The sequence below is a fragment of the Triturus cristatus genome, chromosome 8 (genome assembly GCF_964204655.1).
Source record: "Triturus cristatus chromosome 8, aTriCri1.1, whole genome shotgun sequence".
Classification (NCBI taxonomy): domain Eukaryota; kingdom Metazoa; phylum Chordata; class Amphibia; order Caudata; family Salamandridae; genus Triturus; species Triturus cristatus.
The window spans coordinates 160,129,686-160,143,062 of NC_140591.1; positions in this window are offsets into that span (position 1 = coordinate 160,129,686).

Consider the following 13,377-nt stretch of genomic DNA (forward strand, 5'->3'; position numbering starts at 1 on the left):
TAGAGGTTCTAAAAGGCTTTATTCCTCTACAAAGGAATTACAATTCGAACTGCAGGCTTCAAATTCCATCACCACGAGGGTTCAGGAAGGGAAGGCAATACATTATTGACAAGTAATGGTATTTATATGGAAAGCATTACATTAAGACAGATGCAAGAGGCGTAACAGCTGATAATACAGATATAATACACATACGTAATGAAAAAAAGAGTAAACATAGGCGTAACTAGAAACGTCATTAAACATGATGTCACAAGTGGGTGGATCCGTGAGAGAATCCTGCAATGTCAGCAGAAATACTTGGCAGAAATGCGCGCGCAGCTGCATGACGTGTGATTGACGTGCAACTAGAGGGTGAAGGGGACTTGACATTTAGCTCTACATGTGGAGACAGAAGTCTGAGGGGTCATGTCAACCTAATCCCAAATCATATCTAATATCTTATGTTTAAAGAACTGTATTATCCAAAAGGAAAGGTCTCTCGGACGGAATCTATTCTATACTGACTGTTAGTGCGTGTACAAGCGTCTAAGTGTCTACATGAGATGCGAGGGGGGGGCAGGAATCTTCCATGGTAACAGGAGCTATGAATTACTTGCATGAGGACAGTGAGGCCTGGCCCTTTGCACGGTAGCTGGAAGAATGTTTACCTAAACTACTAGACAGGAATGCATCGGATGAGGAGCGGAGCAGATAATCTTGAAGGTGAAATACAGTTTTTGGCAGGCAACAGGCTGGATCAGGCACCGTTAGCCGCGCAGGGAGTAGGACAAAGTTCAGGGATACAGATGCATGTTCGGACTGGAGCTGTCAGAGGCAGAAGGCAGGAAAAGGCTTGATGGCAGAATTCAGGGCCTACTCGCCTGAGTCTGTAAAATGTGGAAAGTGAACCACATAAAGTCGGTGGCCTTTCATACTTAGGAATGGAATATCTGACCCATTCATGGCGTATCTGAAAGCGGACATGTTGACGGTGGACGCACATGTATTTGCGTCTTCATGACTGGAACTGGAGGGAACATACATGTACTTATAGCATGCACATGGAGCCGTTGGGGTCTACGATAGGGGACATAACTGATCACAAAATTCATATTTCCTCATATTAACAAACAAATAGAATAGTTTGGGCAAAATTGTCATTTTAATCACTGCGATGCGTTCTGCTAAAGAAAGCGGGAGTTTGGCCCCAAATCTCGCTGCCTGATCAGCAATTTGGGTCAGGGCGCAGCCATAATTCTCAGAAACCACCACCTCAGGGTCTCTGTGTAGCCCTACCCCTAAATATTTCTTTGGGTCAGTTGACCACGCTAATGGGAAGTCTAGCTCCAGGCGCTGCGTACCAGCCGTCAGCGGGAACACCGTCAATTTTGCCCAGGTTAGGAATGAGGGGTTGAACCTACTGGCAATCATTTTTGCCAAAATTGTGGCATCTAAATTTATGATGGAGAGATGGCGGTAGGAGTCGCATCGATTGGCAGGTTTCTCAGGCTTGAGAAGCATAACCAGGAGGACCCCTTTTAATGTGGGGGGGAGAGTACCCTTGTCGTATGCCTCCGCAAATACATCCAAGAGTCTGGGCGCGAGGTCATCAGCATAGGCCTTGTAGAACACACTAGGGTGTCCGTCCAGGCCAGCCGCCTTACATGTGGGCAGTGACATAATGGCCAATTTTACAACTTCCAGGTCAAAGGGCTGTGTGAGGTATTCACGTTGGCTGAGAGACAGCCACCCCAACGCGACATCATCTAGTTATGCATTTATGTTGGCAGCTGACACATGCGCCTGATCCCCGTAGAGATTAGAGTAGAAGTCAAGCACCACCTCACTAACTTCAGGGGAATTATAGTGCGCTATTTCCTCAGAGTCTATCATTTCTGTGATGTAGTCCTGGCTACGAGGTGCGGACAGTTTCTGAGCAAGCGAGCGACTGGGGCCACCACCCTCCCCATAGTAATGAGCAGTATAGCGCCGTGACCTATGTGCCAGCTCCTGATCCACTGCATCATTATGTTCCGTTACCAACTCCTGTATAGTAGCCAGTTTATGTGGAGCTGGGTTTTGGGCATACTCACGCTCTAGTGCAGAGATATCACCAGCCAGTTTATTTATCAGATGACGCAGATCCTTCAAAACACCTGCCTGCGCTCCCCTGCAGACACCTCTGATGGTGACTTTAAATGCCTCCCACAGGACCCCAGCGCTGTCTACTGAGCCGGTGTTTTCTTTAAAAAAGTTACTAATGGCCGCACCTACTGTACACCTGAACACCTAAGTGAGGAAGGCTGCAAACGCCATTGAAAAGGGGGATGCTCACAAGTGGGGGCCTGCATCTCTAACAATATGGGGAGTGATCTGACAATGTTTTGGCCAGGTGGCGAACGTCAATATCCCAAGTGCATGCAATCTCTGAAAGGAGCCAGTAGTCCAAGCGGGACCATGTGCCATGTACAGTGGAAATTAATTTACTTTCGTGGATACCCGGGTGCCGCATGCGCCAAATATCATGTACAGCCCCTGCATCTAGAAAACCCAATAAAGCGTCGTGCTGCCCCGCTACCCAGTCTGTCTAGTTGCCCGTCCACACAGGTATTGAAGTCACCCCCCCAGATCAATTCAGCCGGAGGAAATTTTGAGATGCGGCGCTAAACATCTGTGAAGAAAGAATGGTCGTCAACGTTTGGGCCGTAGACATTCACCACAAGGATGCCCACGCCACCAAGGTTACCATGGACCAACACTACCCTGCCTTGTGTATCCATTTCCGTGTGAAGCACAGTGAATGGGACCCTCTCTTAACCAATATCATCACTCCCGTAGCGTAAGAAGAGAAAGAGGAAGCGACCCTCAGCCTAGCCAAGCGGGTGCCGACATTCTTCTCCGAGAGCTGCGTAAGATGCGTTTCTTGCAAGAACGCCACCTGGATGTCCAGTCTGTCTAAATGTGCCAGCACAGATCGTATCTTCTTGGGACTATTTAAGCCGCACACGTTCCATGTAAGGAACTTTATGTTACTGCCCATGGACATGTAAAATCAGATGTAATCAGTAGAAAAATATATTATTGAAGACAGGCCGCAGAGGTACAATGAAGGTGCAATATGAAAGTGCCATCTGTCCAGCCCAACCCACACCCCAAAACTCCCCACCCACTTCAGCGACCCAAACTTGCCAAAGCCATCCCTTCCCAGAATAAACAATCCCCAACATGGAGAACAAAATATGCATAACTGTTTTTTGGGGAACACCCATGGGGGAAGACCAGAGTGGTACTAGCCTTCCACTAAGTAGGAGATAACTGATCAGGTCGAAAGACATGTGTGAGGATATAAGAACAGGTACCAATAAACATTGCATCAAATACATTCATTACAAAGATTGTTGCTGCCCCTACAAGGCAGCTAGTGTGGGTGTTCGAGGACCACAGTGAATATGTGTAAAACGAATCTCCCCCGGGGGAAGAGCGAGCAAGTACTACAATGAGTCACCATATAAGCAGCCAGCATTTTTGCGCGGACATCAGGAAAGGCACGGGAAGACAGCAGCGACCATCCACCCGTCCCACAGGTCTCAGGTCCAGATTAGAAAGGAGAAAGACACATCACAGTGCATGAATTTGGGACCTGGCTCACTAAGAGGACTAGAAACGGGGGTAGAGTTCGCCACCCCCGATGCAGTCGGAGCCTGCAACAAAGGAGGGTGAGCATGGAGAGCACAGACAATTCAGACAAAGTCAGCATGTAGCAGCCAGCATAAGTACGACCAGACAACAGTATGAGCAGAGGGGCACAGCATGAAGAGTCAAAACATGTCGCATATGCCGAACAGTGACCACAGACATAGAGCATCCCCAGGCACACAATCACTGCTCCTAGTCGTCTTGTTCCGCGGCAGTCTCAGTTCTTCTTCGCTTCAACTTCTTGACGTGATACATTGTCGCCTTGGGGCACGTGAACATTTTACAATCCCCATCCTGGCCCACCCGTAAATGGGCGGGGTACAGCACAGCATTAGGAATGCCTTCCATCTGCAAAAAGTTTTTGACTGCGCCAAACTCCCATCTTGCTGATTGTACGGCCACCGTAAAGTCAGGAAAAAAAGACAGTGCGTTCCCTTGGTGATTGACTGTGCCCTTTTCTCTTGCGAGGCTCAAGATGATATCCAGGTTCCGATTGTTCAATAGGCGGGCTATTATAGGGTGATGTGGGGCACCTGGAACCGGTCTCGCCGCCAGCGAACGATGGGCCCGCTCTACTATAAACAAAGGAGAGAGATTTTCAGGGCTAAATATGTCTTTGATCAAGGACTCAATGAAGGTCTCCATCCTCCTGGTGTTGGTGGAATCCGGCAGGCCTGTGATGCGGATGTCATTGTGGCGTGACCGGGCCTCCAAATCTTCATTCTTTGAATAAGCGCTACAACCCTCTCCGTTTCTTGAGATGGATTGGAGACTCTTCTGCATAGCAAGCAGAGTTGTTTCCAGCTTGGAGGAGCCTTCTCCCTGGGTCCTTTGCTGCGACTTGGTGGTCTTACGTGCCTCAAACGTGAGGCGAGGCTCCGATTTGTCAGTTCTCCCCATGACTGCCGATGACAGGGTAAATGAGGGCCCCACTCCTCCGCAGTCGGGCCCCAGGGGCGCACGCACAGTAGCTAGTAGGTGCAGGCCTATTGCGCAGCGATTCACAGCACCAAGCATGATCCGCTAAATCACGACCACCCACTTGGAAGAGCAAATATAGCGGGGAAGCAGCGTCGGCCAGCCCCAGGCAAGTTTCAAAAAGCACCAGACACTGAAGTTCGAAGTCGATAAGGGCTAATATCCTAAGCAGATCGACCCCGGACACCACAATGCCACCGACAGGTTACAGCCGAGGCGCGGGCCAGATCCAATGCAAAGCCATCAATCCTGATGAGCCTCTCAAAATCACAACCAGCAGCGCAGGGGGCCAGGAAGCTCCAGGGGTGGAGGATATGGAAGCCACAGAGGGATCCGCCAGAGTACACCATAGGGGGAAGCCTCCCAGGCCTCAGACCAAGTACATTAGCTGTGCAGGACCATGCAGTCGCTAATCGCCTCCCACCACGCACACAGGCCGCAGCTCGCAGAGCGCAGCCTCACGCTCTGGCCCTCACCTGCTACCGCAGCTAAAGGCCAAGAGCCAGGCTGCACCCCACTCACCACTGCCTGCAGAGGGTGTCATCAAACTCTCGGAGCACTGGCCCGAACACACCAGGAGTCCGTCGCGCCCCCAGCCAGACCGCCGGGCAGAGTCTGCACCGATGTGTGCAGGGAATCAGTCAGCGGCTCTTCCGGGCCCACGAGAGCTGGTAGCCCCACGTAGGGACCCCTCTACCCACTGTGCCAGGCGAGGGCGGTGAACGCAACCGCCGCCCCAGGCTCCGCCGAAATCCACAGCAGCGGTGGTAATAGCTCTCATGCTGGATGAGCACCCGCAGGACGCCGCGCCCCGGGACAGCAGAAAAAGGCGCGAAAGGTAGCCACTCTCCTCCACCTCTCCCAGGGCAACACAGGCAAGTGGTGACGGCACCCTCCGTCTGGCAGGAACTACACAGGCAGGGCCCGCCAACCCTCTCGCAGACCTCCGTGCACAGAGCGGTGGCAGCGGGGCGAGTCCCCGTCAGACATCGGCAGCCGCCATCTTGCCTCGCGCCAGTCGTTTCTTGATCTTCAATTTATCACCACCTCAATGCCCTTGGGGAGCCGCAATTTCACCACCAGCTGCAGGATGTAAGCACAATGTAGGGCAGCCGATTGCAGGCATTGATGCGTCGATATTATGCGGATTCTAGGCGGATTAGGGATCAGCCGGGTGGAGCTGCACTAAAGTGCGGCCATCTTGCCGCCCCCTCCCCCGGATTCATGGAAAGTTAATAGCATATTAGGAACCTATTATCAATGTCAATGCAGTGTTTCTATGCCTCTATCGAGCAAAGGCCCCAAGCTGAGTTTCTTTGGCGTCACTACACCAAAACCATAGTGGCACCACAATTAAAATAGTGTACCCAGCTCCCTGATGACATCATGTGAAGGGACATAACGTGAGCTTTACCTGAAACAACATCAAAAGTAGCTAAAGCATCTACGACATCGTAAAATCACACGAAAGGACAATAATATCCAATAGAAGGGTTTAAGGTTTATAACAACTGAATAACATCATAATTTCATACAGTTATATCAACACATGCAGTGGAGTCACAGAAGGAAGAGCATGTTCTAGGCTTTGGTGATAACTCCCAAGTGACGTCCTCCCATCGTTTAGAAATGGTTGCTAGTCAGCACCTTCCCTTTGTTGTCTGAGGGCCTGTGAGCAGTTCTGATCCCCATTCTGTGCTCTCTCTGTAGCAAAGACTCCATCTGAGGCTCATTGAAAGTTTAGAGTCCAGGAAGGAAGGGTTTCCGGAAACCGTAACAAGCAGTGGGGTATTTTAGCCACTTTTAGCTACGTTCTGGTGGCGCTATTCCCTTCTCGATATTTGCAAAGTGTCGTTAAGCCACCTTTTTGTGCCTTAACACCGCCTTGTAAATTCAGCCACTTTACACGCATCACTTAGCGTGAAAAGGCTGTTCAAATGGGTGTTGCTGTGCAAGTGCCACTGCAACACCCATTGCTTTTCAACACGGCCCCAGATTTAAAAGGATGTGTAAATTTGAGGCAGCGACAAAAACAAAACGAGGGGGCGTAGCCAGGGAGGCAATGGAGTGAGATGTGCAGCTCTCGCTCTCTGTCCTCCCAGGGCCCATTGTGTGACTGCTTCCTGCCGAGAGGCGTCATACCTCAGCTCCGGGGGTGCCCGGCAGTCTCCTGCAGTCACTGGAATTGAATGCAGCCTGCGGTTAGGCAATTTGAGGCGTCTGAAGCAGCCAAAAACCTCAGAGCGGAGACGGCGCGCAGCAGGTGCCATTTTGTACTTGGAGAACGCCGCGCCTCCACTGCTTTGTACTGCAGATGGGAGCTGGGCTCGATGCGGATCCCTGACCAGCCCCTGTAGGCATTCGCCTACATGTTGGAGCGCGACCAGGGTGGCGGGCCTGTAGATTGCTAGAGGCTGATTAACGGTGAGGCACTGCTACACCCAACATATCGTTGCTCTCACTCTGCGGCGGTCCCCGGTGCCAGAAACGCCTCTCTCTCCACGGGGGCTAGCTGGAGAGCCCAGAGCTGGTCTGGAGCTTGTTGGATGAGGTGCGAGACCTGCCTCACCCCCTTGAAGCTGCAGCCTGCAAGGCTGGAGGCCTACCTGGTGGGTAAGGGGCATGGACTTGCCTCTCCCAACAGCGCTGGCAGGCATTACAGAGTTCTGGGAGCAGACTCATGGTGAGAGCCTGCCACGTCCTATATCGCTGCACTGCCTGGGCAATGGCTCCGGTGCCTTGGTCGCCTCCAACTCTACGTGGGCTGGCTGGTGAACCTGCAACCTGCCTGGGACTTGCTGGCCAGGGAGTGAGGGCTATTGTTTGCCTCTCTGTGAGATCTGCCCCATCCTTCTAAGGCTGTGGCTTACACGACTGGGGTCCTGCCAGGAGGAACCGGGACATCATAATCTATTCACACGCTGAGTGGTCCTGCAGCGGGGGCGCCAAGTAGAGGACCCATCGGACTGCTTCCTGGAGGGTGAACTGCTTCAAAATTTCTGGTACGAGCAGTGCTGCGGCTTGTGCTGGCACAGCGGGTGACTTCGGAGCCAGATGTGCACAGACTACCCACTAAGGGCGCATATGCCTAATCCACCCGCACAGTTGGCTTGCTGGCGAGGGTTGGCTGGACACTTGGCACTGACTCTCCTGCGGGGAAGATAGAGTGCTTAAGCGCAACGCGAGGCCAAGGACAGGAAACTGCAATGCCACATAGTGGAGGCTGGTGTGGACAGTTGGTGCTTACCACAGTCTCCGAGGGACATGCTTGAACACGTAGCCCTGGATCAGGAACCCAAGATTAACAGACTACCTAGTACAGCTGCCTTTGGACAGTAGAGGAAGGTTGGAACTCATGATAAAGCATACGATTTGGTCAAGATGGACAGGTGTGAACCCGGATTGGAGGGGAAAACCTGGGGATCAGAAACGCCACATCCTAGCTCCGCTCAACTCCCCACAGATGACACTGCGTGCTCTGACAGGTTCTACACGAGACTAGACAGGTGATGAAATATCTGTAGAGCATATCTCAGAGGGTGGTATCGCCCCTCGTCGCAGGCCCCCACGACAGGATCCACATTGAGCAGGAACGGGTCATGGCGTTTATCAGAGACACTATCACATGCCATGCCGCGCACTAAAACAGCCAAGGACACCTCCTTGATATCCCTGTGGAGCAAGACCCCCACGTTTGAGGCGGTGACCCACCCTCCGACTCAGCAGCCTGGGACAACCGGGGTTGAACCGTCCGCCCCGATCACACAAGGGTATAAGGAGCGCTTCCTACAGGAGATTAGAACGGATCTCTCCTCCCGTTAAGAGGAGTTCAAGTCGGGCCTGCGTGACCTCCGGAGAGAGGGGACTGAGATTGGGGACAGGGTAGACGACCTTGAGCGGACGGTTGATGCCAGATCCGAATGTAAGAAGTTGGCCTGGTATATGCTGTCCACTAGTTATAGTGGGCACCTTGCACCAGTCCAAACAGCCCCTTATTGATGATAGGTTAAAGACAACCTTTATTGTCCTATCCTAGTGGTAGCTATGGAGAGCAGCCTTCAGGCTAAGTCTTGAAGGAATGTAAAGCAGCTTGTTTTACCAGTCTATAATCTCTTGAGTGGCTAAATGAAAGAAGACCACACCAGGTATATATATAAAATATATGTATTTATTACTAAACACACCCCTCTTTATGAGGTTAGAGGCAAAAGCACATAAGTTACACTTCATATAACACAGTAAATAAGCACGATAATATGTTAGGCCTTAGGGGCAAGCCAAACCATATCTGGGTACTAGGAATCCATTTAGAGAGGAAGCAGCTAGGCTGGGGTCCTGAATAGCAGGGCCCCAGCCAGACTAAAGTCGAAAAACAGCGTTACATCAGCAAAAAGTGGGGGTAACCATAAGAAGCAGATCCTACTCTCCTACACCGAAGACCACAAGATGCTGTGGAAACGAATAGCTACTCTTGAGGATCAAAATATTGAGCTGCAAACCAAACAAGAGGGCTTGGAAAGCAGGAGTCGATGGAATAACATTTGTATGTTAGGTGTTCCCCTGGGGATCGAGGGTGCTGACGTTATGGCATCTACTGCGGATCTGCTCCAGATTGTTCAGGGCGATGACGACGCCTCCCCACTTGCCCTAGATAGAGTGCACTGGGTCGCTACGAGGATGGAAGGACTGATGGTGTCCCGGACATCCTAACCAGGGTCCATTTCTTCATGGAGAAGGAGACGATCATGCAGGCAGTCAAAGGAAAATCTGAAATCAAATATCAAGGTCATACACTTCAGCTCTTTCAGGACCTCTCTCCTGTCACACTACAGAAATGTCTCGACTTCAACCCCATTACGGATCAGCTGCGAGCCCTGGGGATCCGCTATCGGTGGGGCCACCATTTTGCCCTCATGTTTCAGTGGGAGGGCAAGCGCTCTTCAACGCGCTCACTGACGAAAGCTAAAGTGCTGCTGGGCCTCTCAGACAATGCTCGGGGGAGGATGGGCCCCCTCACCCGGGCGTCCCGCAACCTTAAACCCAGATGGGCCATGGTCCTCCAACGCAGGCCCAACAGGCCCCAGGTGGAATCATCCTCACAGGACACAAAACAAGACATCATTAGGCACTTGCGTGGCCTCAGTAGGGGGGCCTCTCCTGCACCTTCCATGGCTGGATCTGTATAACCATAGCAAGTTACAAATGGGCAAGCATCTAAAAGAACGCAATGGCAGCTGCGGGCCTCCTCCCCTGGAACTATCAATGCAAATGATGAGCCCCAGGAGTCAACAGGGCCTGCTGTACATGTAACCTGAAACTTCTGTTGTGCCCTTGATGGCCAGCCCACCTAGATTTTCTCCCCTAGAGGGATTGGATCGCTTCAGTGCCTATCTCTGCGATCTGAAGAAGTCCTTGTTGGGCCCTGTTGGCTCGCTGTTATTTTTTGTGTTATCTTGTTTTCTCTTACAGGTCACTCACGGGGTAACACGGAGCAATGCCATTGGGGCACATACTGCCCTGGGCGGCGGGGAAGACGTGGATGAGGTGGCTCTTTCCGGCCTCAACAATGGAACTGCTGATAAGCGGTGGTCTGGTAGAGTGGGGGCCTCCTGGCCTGGTCAGGGTGGAGATGGGAGACTTAGAAAACAGGGACAGTGACCTTCACACGGAATGCAACATGCACTAACATTCCGATGTCGGATGCTACACACGACGCCAGGGCACTTCTCCCGACCCCTCACTTTCCATGGGAGATCTTAAGCTACTCTCATTAAATGTGCGGGTCCTAAACTCCACGAATAAGCGAAGCAAATATGGCGTTACATTGTACATCACGATCCGGATGTCATAATGCTCCAAGAGACCCATCCAGTGAAGGCAGACTTGCACCGCATGACACACCCGAAGTATCCCCAACGTCATTGGGCTTACACAACTTCTAAAATTCTCGAGTGGGCGTTCTTTGTATGGCTAACTTTGACACCTTTGTAGTTAAAGAAACCCGAGATAGGCAGGGCCGATACTTGCTCCTACAACTGCTGCGGGGAAAACGTAAGCTGACGCTCCTTAATATCTATGCTCCGAATACTGCCCAAGACGCATATATCAGATGCATCCTGCGAGAACAACTCAACGGGATAGATAGGGACATATTGGTGTGTTGGGACTTTAAACTGGTCTGGGACCCCTCCTTAGATAAAAGCAGCATGACATTTTAGAATACTGGGGCCATGTCGGCACATCTAAAAAGAGACATTGAGGATTATGGGCTGTTAGATGTATGGCGCTACAAGCGCCCGGGCGAGAGGGACTACTTCTACTCAATGTACATGCCTCCTATTCGCGCATGGACTACGCCTTTGTCACTCCCTCTCCCCTCAAATTCCTACGCACAGCGGAGCTTTCCAATATCTCTATTTCTGACCACTCCCACCTAGAACTGACATGAGAGGACCGAGCCTCCCACCTGGAATGCCCACCATGCTGACACCTGCCCCCACATTTTTTATCGGACCCGCCGGACGTGGAGGAGATGCGTATTGGAATTACTGATCATTTTCAGCTCATCACATTGCCCGAGATCTCCTTGCACACACTATGGGATGGGTTTAAAGCCACAATACGAGCACAATAACATCCATTGCCACTGCTAGGGGGAGAGAGGCAAAATTGGTAGAATCTAAACTCATAGCAGAGATCAAGCAGTTAGAGCACTCTGATAAATCCCCATCTCGGTGAATTAAAAGACAACCAGCCCTACTGCGCAGCCAGTTGCACGCCCTTTGTAAGGTAAGGTGGAGCACGCGCTGCTGTCCCGACAACAGAAATACTACGATCGGGGCACAAAGTGGGCAAGCTGCTGGCCCGCAAGTTGTGTCAACGGCAGGTTAAGGCACATATTGCTGAGATTCAGACAGGCAATGTTAAATGGGTGACAGCAGAAAAGGACAAATCAGAGGCCTTTCGGGACTACTGCCAGCGACTTTACTCTCATGAAGAGCCCTCCTCTGCGAGACTTCACTCCTACCTTGCCGACTGCAACTGGGTGCCTCTCTCTACACATTAATCGATCCCCCCTAGACAGTCCCATTACAGCTGAAGAACTATGCACGGCTATGCCCAGGCTGCGGTTCAGAGCCTTCACCTGGGTAAAGCTCCCGGCCTGGACGGGCTCCCCATTCTCTTTTACCGTTTATTTCTTCCTCAGATGCAGGAATATCTCCTGCACCTTTTTGACTAATTTTCTGGAGACTCAGGCCTCACCACCACAATGGCAATAGCTGATATCTCTGTTAGCCCTAAGACAGGCAAACATCCGGAGCAACGCTCCTTGTATCGCCCAATAGCCCTCCTTAACACAGATGCTAAGATTTTTACTAAAATATTAGCTACTCGCCTCAACCCGTATCTCCCTGACCAGGTGGGTTTTATCTGCCTACAACAGGGTGCGGATAATGTCTGCCATATGGCCCACGTAGTTGAAAAAACGCAATGACTGAACATACCCGCCTGCCTTCTCTCGCTTGAAGTGGAGAAGGTATTTGACAGGGTGGACCGGTCCTACCTCCACGCTGTGTTGTGTAAAATAGGCCTTGGGTGGGAATTCATCTAGAAAGTCATGGCTTTGTATGTTGCCCCAACATCCTGCATCCAAGTAAATGGATGGGTCACAAGACTACACCATGGTACACGACAGGGTTGTCCACTTTTGCCTCTGCTATCTGTGCTGGCAGTGCGGCCCTTGGCGATACGGGTGCATGACTTGGATGGGATTAAAGGACTACCCTTTGGTGGCCAGACACATAAAATCAATTTGCATCGCAAATGATCTCCTGCTCACCTTGACTCAGCCTGAACTCTCACTCCCCTGTGTAGTTGAAAGCTTACAGACTTTTGAAGCCGTGTCTCGCTTCAAGATTAATATGTCCAAGACATTCGTCATTAACATTAACATTCCGGCCCCAGAGGTTAAAGTGCTGCAGAGTCTGACCCCCTTTCAGTGGTCATCAGAATCCCTCAAGTATTTGGGCCTCCATGTCACCCCCACGCTCTCTTAATGGTCCCATGTTAACTGGATGTTCTTTGTCGTTCAGTCCACACCTCCAAAGGTGGAAAACCCTCTACATCTCCTGGTTGGGGCATATTAACATTATCAAAATTAATATCCTACCGTGCTTCTTGCATTTATTCCAGACGCTGCCCACACCGATCCCACAGGTGGATATAGTGTCTCCAGGGGGATCTACGCGCTTTTGTGTGGAATGGGAAACGGCCTCGCATAGGGCATTCACTGTTGATGCGACCGCGAGATAAAGGAGGCCTGGCATGCCCAAATCTACTGGAATACTACTGGGTGGCACATTTAAGGTATAGATCTGAATGGGTAGTGGGTAAAAGCGAGAAGCACTGGTTTCAAATGGACCCTGCGCGGGCGTGCCGGCCTCTGTGGGATCTGGGCTGGCTGCCTAAGCCCCATACATTTCGGTCCCCGAACAGCCCTATTGCATGCAATCCGGGATTTCCACTTGGTCTGCCAGCACTCGCATATAGTAGCTGGAGTGACGGGGATTGTCAGGCGATACTAGACTTATTAGTGGGGGGTGCCATGAAGACCTTTGATGACTGCAGGACCGAGTTTGCACTCCCTCTCACTGTACAGCTTCAATACCTCCTGTTAAGACAGTGGTTATCCCATCCTGAGATCCATGTGGGGGCGGCTCT